Raw genomic sequence first — 9,489 nt, 5'->3', positions numbered from 1 at the left:
AACCAATATCACAATTCAAAACCAACTATCCATTTCATAACCAATTGACAACCATAATATTAAACCATTTACATAATCCATTATCCATTTACGAATTGCTTAAATCCACTAGATAAAATCCATTTACCAATCAGTATCCAATAACATCCAATACAAGAAAATGAAACAAAATGAAAAAAAAAAGCAAAAGTGAAAAGCTGCAACAGAAACCACAATGCTGCATACACACCCATGCACCAGCTACCGTCAAAGCTGCAACTCTGAAACACCGTAACCACATGACGACATCAATCGAAATAACAAAGGCAACACGGTAGCAGAAACGCGCAAGCCAGCTGTATACAAGCCAACTCCAACGGCAAATGCAATCCAAACAAATCAAAACGCAACACCGAGTAACCTGCAAAAAACCAAGTTGAAGAATGAAAAACTGAATTAACTCATTTAACCTGTAAAAAGCTATAACAAAAATCAAAGTAATAAACAGATATTCATCTAACTGATTTACAATCCACACCAAATTCAAACAGAAGACAAAGTTCTTGCATAATAACAAATCTAACACAGTAAAATAGTCTTCCTCTAACAGTTAAGTTAGCCAAGATCTAACAGAGGTTTAATGAAAAACGTAACTTCTAACTAATCTACATGACTCGATCGTAAAGGAATCCTAACACTGTTAATTGAAAAATACAAAATTAATTTTTTTTTTCTGAAAAAAATGTTTTTTTTTAAAATACAAAAAACTGATTTTCTCCAAAAAAAATTTAAAATTACTTTTTTGGAAAATTACAAAAATCGATTTTACTTTCGAAAAATCTCGTTGTATGTGTATGAACTTGATGCAAAAATGCGGAGCTCGATGCCGAGAGACCGAGTTTGACGCAGAGAAATGGAGCTTAGAAGAAGAGTGATGAAGCTCGATGCAGAGTGATGAAGCTCGATGCAGAGAGAGAACTTGCTGGGCTTGGTGAAAAGAACTGAGCCCTGAACCACGATGCAGGGTGATCTTCTTTTATAGCCTTCTCACTCTATTCTTCTAATACTCTTCTCTCTCCATTCTGTTAAAGTTTGTTAGGTTCAGTTCTAGGTAGTTAGGTTGGTTAACGAAAACTGTTAAAATTGGGTTATGGGATCAGTTATGAGGTTATGTTAGTTAGAGTGAAATTCAAAGTGAAATGAAAATGAAATTAGTGAATTCATTATTGAAATGAAATTATGAATGATCTGTTAGTGTAATCCAAATGACTCCCCTGCCAAATACCCTCTTGTCATCTTATCAATTAGGAAGCAGACTGTTGTAATTGGAAACAAAACTTGTTAATTTTTGTTTTGGTTGTTGATATACTACATGCTCCTTCTTCAAATTCTGCAGGTGAACATGTTAACAGGGTCATGCACAGTGGGACTGAAACGCATGACATATCATATTGGAGGCTCGTACAGGATGGTTGCTATGATGCTTCTAATCTCAACAAATGGTGTAGGATGCACGGTGTTGACGCAACATGTTGCGAAGTGCAATAATCTAACCGCGCAGCGAGGACCTGTGGTGATCTCGACGTTTCTAGGTGTCTCGTTCCTTGCAGGCTGATCCGAGTATATTGGAATTCGACTTGGCAGCGCTGTAAGCAAGGTTGATTTTACCATGGTTCATTTGTTGTTGGATATTGAATGAGAGTTAATTAGTATACCTGATAACAAAAACTGGAAAATCTAGTTAGACACAAGTTCAATTAATTGTCGCTTATGAGTTGTTTATTCTTTGAAAGTTAGTGAAAAAGAAAATGTTAGTGAAATGCCCCCACTGCTATCTCTCTACTGGTTGACAGTGTTTTTTTTTGGAGAAAACTCAGATTGTATGGGTTGTCAGATGGTTGGATAAATTAAATTCTTCTAGGTAATTGATTCAATTGCAAATGAAATTCTATCACATAGATTGCCTGTTAGATGAATGATTTTGCTAAGTAGATTTCAGTTAAATGGAAACTAGCTTTATTTGGTTTATTTGAATGAAAATGCTAGCAATTGTGTGGCGCCAATTGGTTTAATTCATGCCCTATGAAAACAAACTGTTGATAGTTACTGAAATCGGTTTGTGGTCATTGGATATGCAATATAGGATGGTGAAATGTTAATTGCAAAAATATGCCTTGGTTGTTGTCATGTGGATGAATGTATTGCCTATATGCTTGCTTGCTTCATGTTTGGCCCATGTTTTTTTTGTTTGCCAATACATTATATGATATATATACTTAGAATCATGAATGTAGTGTTGTGAATGCAGGGCTGCTTGCTATGTCATGGTTTCAAGGCAAGGTTTCTAAGACTTGGTAAATGACAAGTGAGCAAACTTGTGCAAATAATAGTGTAACTTGTTCATGAAGAAAAATGGTGGTAGAATCACATAAAAATTAAAGAATGAAGTTGTAATGTAGTATTAGGGATTTATGGCATGTAAAAAAATAGATTGGTTGACTTTGGTCAACTAGTTAACCAAAATGTCAACAATTGACCAGAAGGTCAACATTTGCAGAAATGTAAGTTTTTTATTTCTTTTTGTAATGAAACAAAGTATTCCTTGATAAATGAATGAAAAACCAATGTTTTGAATGAAATGATTATGAATGCATGAGGATTAAAAACTTGACTTTTGAATGATTTCCTATCAGAAACCAAATTGTCTTATGCATGAATCCAATACCTTAACTAATTGAAACATGATCACATGACGCTATATGAAACAAATGGGCTAAGCTATATAGATGGAGAAATGATGAATACCCTTATGAACCGTAATGGATCAAAGACAAGCAATGGATCAAAGATCAATGTCCCTAATGTAAGCATGAACCTAACAGATCAAAGACACGAGAAATTGAAAATATCATGGGCTTAGACCCAATGGACTAAGAGAGACCAAAATTGAATGCATAAGTATAGGTGTTTGAACAAAAGCTTTCCCTAGATGAAATCCCAAACATATGGACATGTAAGTAAAATGGATGATTCAAAGGCCCGAAGCAAGTTCAATGATAGTATGATGCATGACATGATGATTAACAACCTCCGCCTAATGAATTAGGGTTGACTAGGTCAAAGTTCAAAGCTAAGTATCAACCAAATATCTCAAGCCAAATGAGAAGTCAACACAAGTAATGCACCAATATCATGAACCTCAAGCAAGGTTTCCAATATACGAGCCTTCCTTAGCCCTCATTAGGGTTTTGGTGGCCTGGATAAGGTACAAAGAAGCTCCAAGGGATCTGAAGCTAGCGGAAATATACCCGAACGTATCGCACGCTCGAACATACAACATAGTCGCCATCGAACTTTATTTATCCCCAAAGGGATGGGAAAACATCAATAAAACCCGGGGGAAAAAGATATGTTGGGTAAGGAAGTCGGTTATGCAAGGGGAAGATATTAGCACCCCAAACATCCATGGTACTCAATGGGAACCGTTTTGATTGTTCTCGCTCAAATAGGTGTTATCTAAAGATTACTCGCAAAAGAATGGGAAAAGGAAAAGAAATAGGTAAAGTGCTCGGTGAGGATTAGGGCCCTCATGCATACGTATCGTCATAGTGCAATGAGGAATTCAAAGCTCCGTAGTTCGAAGAACTAGTTGTGGGAGATGAAAGAAATTGTGATCCAATGTATGGTTTGAACCAAAGAATAGTGTTTTGAACTCCAACAAGGGTGAAAAGATGGACCCAAGAGTAGGGTGGCTATTACCAATACGTGGACTAGCAGGCCGCCACTATAAGGTAAAGCCGAGAAAGGAAGGAATTAAGTGTTTGAGGTTGTAGCCCAAACATATCTTGGTACACAAGGTGATGCAAGAAGGAGCACAAAGAGGTAGTGTATTTGGCTCAAAGATAACTGGTATATCACATGGAGTGAAGGAATGCATAATATGAATGTATCATGGAGATGAACGGGATGAAGTGACCGAAGTCAAAAAGATTGAATATTTGGTATAAGTGACTGAAGAAGTATTATTTGAAACCGAAAGGTGAAAGTGTATTGGAACCCATAAGAGAGATGAGATCTCTACCATAGAGGGAAAAGGCTTTGACCGATACGTGGACTAACAGGCCGCCATTATAGGGTGTTTAGCCAAAAAAGGATGCAATTAAATGTTTGGGGTTGTAGCCCAAACAACTCTAGGTAGAAAGGCATACTACATTAGATGTCCTAAAAGGGTATATATGGAATTCCAAATAAAATGTATTTCGATATCAAAGGAACAATATGTCACTGGGTAAACGGTTTATGATCGAAGATAGGTAATGAATAATGGATGATATGGATGATGCCCTAAGGCGAAGGAGGAATAATTAGAAGTATGCTCTCCAAGGATTCGCATCCTCGTCCCTACGTATTCTCATTATGCAATGAGAAAGTCAGAGCAATCGTAGTTCGAAACTACGAGAATAGAGAGAGAGACATTTGTCTAAGCAACAGGGGCTCATAAGACAAACACCTCTTCAAGGAATGATTGTAGTACTAGATGGTACAAGGAATAATGTATCACTTGCTGGGGAAACCAACAGTTCGAGATCAAATAAGGATAATATCTTGGATCCAAGAAGGAGGAAGACTCTTAATCGAAGAGCAAGGTAGGCATTTACCAATATGTGGACTAGCAGGCCGCCATTATAGGGTAAAGCCAAAAAGAAAGACTGGATTAAGTGTTTGGGGTTGTAGCCCGAATAACTCTCGATTGATGAGGTGGACTGTCGTTAGGACATCCTAAAAGGATAAACAAGGAGTCCAAGGAGGAGTATGATTGATCTCAAAAAGATGGTAGCGATTTCATGAATGAAGAATGACTCATTGGATAGAGAAGGTAGGTTGATAAATAAGATAGATTGATACATAAGGTAGCTCGCGAAGAATCTGAATTCTCCTGCCTACATATCCTTATAGTGCAATAAGGAAATTAGAGCTTTCGTAGTTCAGCCTACTAGGGCTGAAAGTAAGATCATTGGAGCAAGAGGAGTAATTGAATGATTGAATTGGGAGCATGGTATAGAATTGATAGTTACTTGATAAGAATCACACTAAATTCTATGAGTAAAGGTGGATATGATAAGCAAAGAGCCAAACGTCTCGCACCCAAGGATATCCAGAACGAGTATAGGAAAGGTCTAGTCTCATTCCTTCTTTACCACTTAAGGCTCGTGGCATGTAACTCTCATCTTAACTTCCAAGTAGAGAGAGAAGAATCTTTATAGTTGTTTCTTGTGTTGGTGATGAAGACCTTATCAATCGTTCGATTCGAATTGCGCTAAAGTCTATGAATAGAGGCGAATAGGATGAGCGTTGGGTCATACGTCCCATATCCAAAGATATTTAGAATGGGGGGTAGGAATACTCCAGTCACACTCCTTCTCTATTGCTTAAGGCTCGTATTGTACAACTTGATTCATGATTGATAAGTTGTTGATGTAGTCCTTGCTTGTTGTATTGCTTTGTGAAGAGGGAAAGACTTGTCAATCGTATGATTAGAATTGTGTAACACCTCAAAATTTGCCCTCCTCTTCTTGAGACTAGTTTGAGACATTGCATTTCATATTTTAGGACATTAGGCATTGCATTTTGCATCTCATATGAAAATAAGAAGGTCATCCTCCAAAGTCTTTTCAAAAGATGGAGAAGTTACATGATTCAAGCCTGATGGTCTCTATGAATTGATTATCAACCACCTGAGGGTATGGACAATTAGGGTTTCCTGATCCTTCAAAGGTTTTGAGCATCATCTTATCTGCAAGGGTATATCACCATCATCATGGTTCTAGCATCATCAAGGGTTGCAGAGTTCATTCTCAGGTTCCTTTGGATTAGGGTTGTGACCTCTGGTCAACCCTAATCAATGCCATTTTTCCAACTAGGGTTTTTCAAAGGGATGAGGTATTTTTTGGGATGAGGATCACATGGTTATCATAAGTGGATTACATGAGATAGGGTTTCATTTTTGAGCAATTTCCCCAAGTGGTAGAGGCTCAAGTGGATCAAGGCATTTCAAGGTCATCTGAGGATCAAAAAGTCAACTGTGCAGTCAACTGAGGGCTATGAGGTGGGGAATTGAGTTGAGACACCTCAATCATGTTCACAAGAGGTCCATTCATCATTTTAAACATTCATCTTGAAGATTCAAAGGTCATGGCAAAAGTTACCAAAAATGGAAAGTGACCTATAATTCAAAGTTTCCAAATTTGGCAAGTTTTTGGTCCACATTCAACTTGACTTTTCAAGATCAAATAAGTTTCAAATGGATTTTTGGTGAACATGAAAGTTGTAGATATTTGTCTCCCCTTTCTAAAAAGCCCTAATTCATGTATATATGATGAGTGGTTGAGGAGTTATGGTCATTTGATCACAAGGTGGGCATGGAAATTCAAAGTGGCATAACTTTTGATGCAATGCTCCAATTTGGTCCATTCTTTTTGCAAAATGTTTCTCTTGATCAAGACATCTCAAAATAGCCTTTGCCATGCATGGGAAAAGTGTGTATGCTCATCATTTCTCATGTGTTCATTTTGGAGGGAATTTCCATAATTCAAATTTGGCTTATGATACAAGTAAATTAACATTTCAAGCATGACCATTGGATGATTTTGAGTGAATTCAAGCCTTGCATGGGATGTCTCATGTGTAGCATGGCCATAATGAGCTCATTTTGCATTTTTGCAAATCACTTCATATCTCATTAATCATGATTAGCCAAGGGAAAATATGATTAGCATGGTGATTAGCATGAAGTATAAATACAGAAACCCTAGCCATAACCGCCATAACTAACTTTTGAGATCAAAATTCAAGAAAATTCTCCAAAATCCTCTCTCTTCGATTCTTCATTTTTTGCACACAAACTTCAAATCTCTTTGCATATTCTTGTTCCTGGTGCCATTCTGAGCAAGATTCATCATTCACTTAAAGCAATTCATCAAGATTTCGTGCAATTCAAGAGCATCTTCATGTGGATCGGTTTTGAACATTGAAGAAGATTAAAGAGTTTTCAACTGTTGATTCTTGCTTGAAGCTTCAAAGGAAGTAAAGTAGAGTAGATCTGGAGCTTGTGAGCACTTGAGAGCACGAATTCAGAAGCTTCAAGTTCAAGGTGAGTTGAAATTCGATCTCTCTTTTTGACAATTTCATGACATAAATGTGTAGATCTTGACTAGTGGAGCATGTACATGTGTTTAGATTTGAGTTTGGCTTAGAATTGAGCATGTAGTGATGAATATAAGTTTTGATTTCATACATGTTTCTCTTCGATCCGTGCAATAAAAAATGAATTAGATGAATTGGATATGATATTTGGGCTGTACATGGAAAGAGGATTCGATTGATGTATGGTTTGTTGATTTCTGGAATTTTGCACGGCGGAGCCACCGTGCTTGTGGTCGGAGAAGACGACCGGAGACTGTAGCTCCGGCGTCTGGTTATTTCTCAGGGTTTGTGCCATGTGGCTTCCACGCGTGTGCTTGCTTGGACATATGATTGGACTGTATTACTTTGACATTGCCACGCATTGCTTTGACTGATGATTAGGCTGGTGAGGTGTTTAAATGAAACGCTGCGTTTCATTGCTTCAAACATGAGCCGTTGGTGCTAATTGCGCGCCTTATCCAATGGCTCAGGATTTTTCTGATTTAATTCAAATTATTTATTTTCCCTCCATTTCATTTAATAATTCAATTGTTTTTGCCTATTTTGTAAAATGCATAAAAAATAGGAAAATGATCCAAATTAACTCCAATTTTTTTCATAGTTTTGTTTTGATGTCTAGTTTTTTATGGTATTAATTTCATGATTTATTGATGTCTGATTTTTTAATTGTGAATATTTGAATTGATGTTGTGCCATTTTGATATGTTACATTCAAAGCCTTGTGAAATACTATATGTTGAGCTTCTTGATCTAATTTTTTGTGTGCTTGATATTCATACATGATGTGAATTTTTGATCACTGGTTTGGATTTTTTCTCATATGCTATCACCATTTTTGACACATGGAGATAAATGTGACAATTTGTGTCACATTTTTGATATTGGATTGTTGCATTTTTGTTCATCTATCATTTGAACTTTTCTGGATTTGATCTTTTGCATGTTATTTGTTCATGACGTGAGGAACTTGTATGAAAAATCTCAAAGTCATTGCATATAGTTCTGTTTTGATTTGAATTTTCTAAATTGGAAGTTCACTTTGTGCACATTTTATGATCATTGCATGACATAGGCCATTTGAGATACTTGCTTTTTGAATTGATGTTGGTCCTTTTGAGGACATTTTATTGATTGTTTGAATGTGCATTATGTAAAAGATTGGGTTCTGTTTTGATCATTTGGTTTGGTTTTGAACTTAGTCTTTGTACTAGTGTTTTGTGCATGAACTAACTGTGCTTTGTGTTTCAGGTTTGGACATTTAGCATTGATGGTTGAGTTTGTTCTCACTTTGTGAGATACAAATGCTTTGAGTTCTAACTTTTGTTTGTTTTGTAGGATTTTAAGTGATGTGCTTGAGCTCATGAGTTCATTTGAGTGCTTGAGCATTGTTGATTGAGTTGTGCAACTGTGAATGGTTTCACTGTTTGTCTGTTGGTTTAATAACTGAAGTACTAATTGTTTAGCTTTTGTACAAGTACCTTAGTTTCTTGCTTGCTTTTGCTTTTGCTTAAGCTTTGGATTCTGGTTGATACACCACTCAGGTAATTAACTTCTTACTTCATGTAGTCTGGAAGTCCTGTCACCTTTTTGGCAGGCATTTTGCTGGCAAGTCCTTCTTCAGAGGCTCTGTTTGTGTTTGTTTATAATTGTGCCAAAGACCTCCAAGGAGAGGCATGTGATATCTGATAAGACCTCCAAGAGAAGAGGTAATTGACGGATAAAAGGGATTAGCAGCCAATCCCCCGTTATTCAGTGAGTCGTCCTTTATGCTCGCACTACATGCTGATGCTTCTTAACATGTGCCCCAGATCTTTGTCCAGAGTCTGTCAAGTGGAATAGGATCCCTCTTTCTGGATCCCCACGCTTTCTTTGTTTTGAGCTCACCCTGGCCGGGGTTAAGAGCTATGAGGTCTCATCCTCATTACCATTTTGATAAGCTTCACCCTAACGTTCAATGTTAGTGGTTAAGAGCTACAGATTACCCCTTACAGTTTGGCTTGTTTGTCGAGGTTGATATGACCCCTCTTGACTAAAGCCTACCCATTGTTTGGGCCTCTTGTATGGATATAGTGTGTGATGCTTGTTCACTTGTGCTGGTGTGCTTATCTGCCTTCCTCTTCTCATCTCCATTTCTGTAGGAGTTGTATGATTGATTTATGAGGAAGTAGGATTCTTGTTAGAGACCTCAATTTAGGGATATTGATGGCATGACAACTATTAGGCTCGAGTCTTAGTCTCCATATTAGTTTGTTGTTTCCCTGGTCTCTGGTTAGGAGAGTGATGTCTTAGCGAGCATGTCTCCCTTTC

General features: G+C 37.2%; 1 long non-coding RNA gene across 1 annotated transcript; it reads left to right on the top strand.

Moving 5' to 3' along the window:
- The first annotated feature begins 728 nt into the window (after positions 1-728).
- Positions 729-2,450, top strand: LOC127129354 (uncharacterized). Its single transcript, XR_007806311.1, has 3 exons — positions 729-1,004; positions 1,376-1,636; positions 2,288-2,450. It is a non-coding gene; the product is annotated as an uncharacterized LOC127129354 (long non-coding RNA).
- Positions 2,451-9,489: the final 7,039 nt, after the last annotated feature.

The sequence above is a fragment of the Lathyrus oleraceus genome, chromosome 3 (genome assembly GCF_024323335.1).
Source record: "Lathyrus oleraceus cultivar Zhongwan6 chromosome 3, CAAS_Psat_ZW6_1.0, whole genome shotgun sequence".
Taxonomy (NCBI): domain Eukaryota; kingdom Viridiplantae; phylum Streptophyta; class Magnoliopsida; order Fabales; family Fabaceae; genus Lathyrus; species Lathyrus oleraceus.
This window is presented reverse-complemented; position numbering and strand designations above follow the sequence as displayed.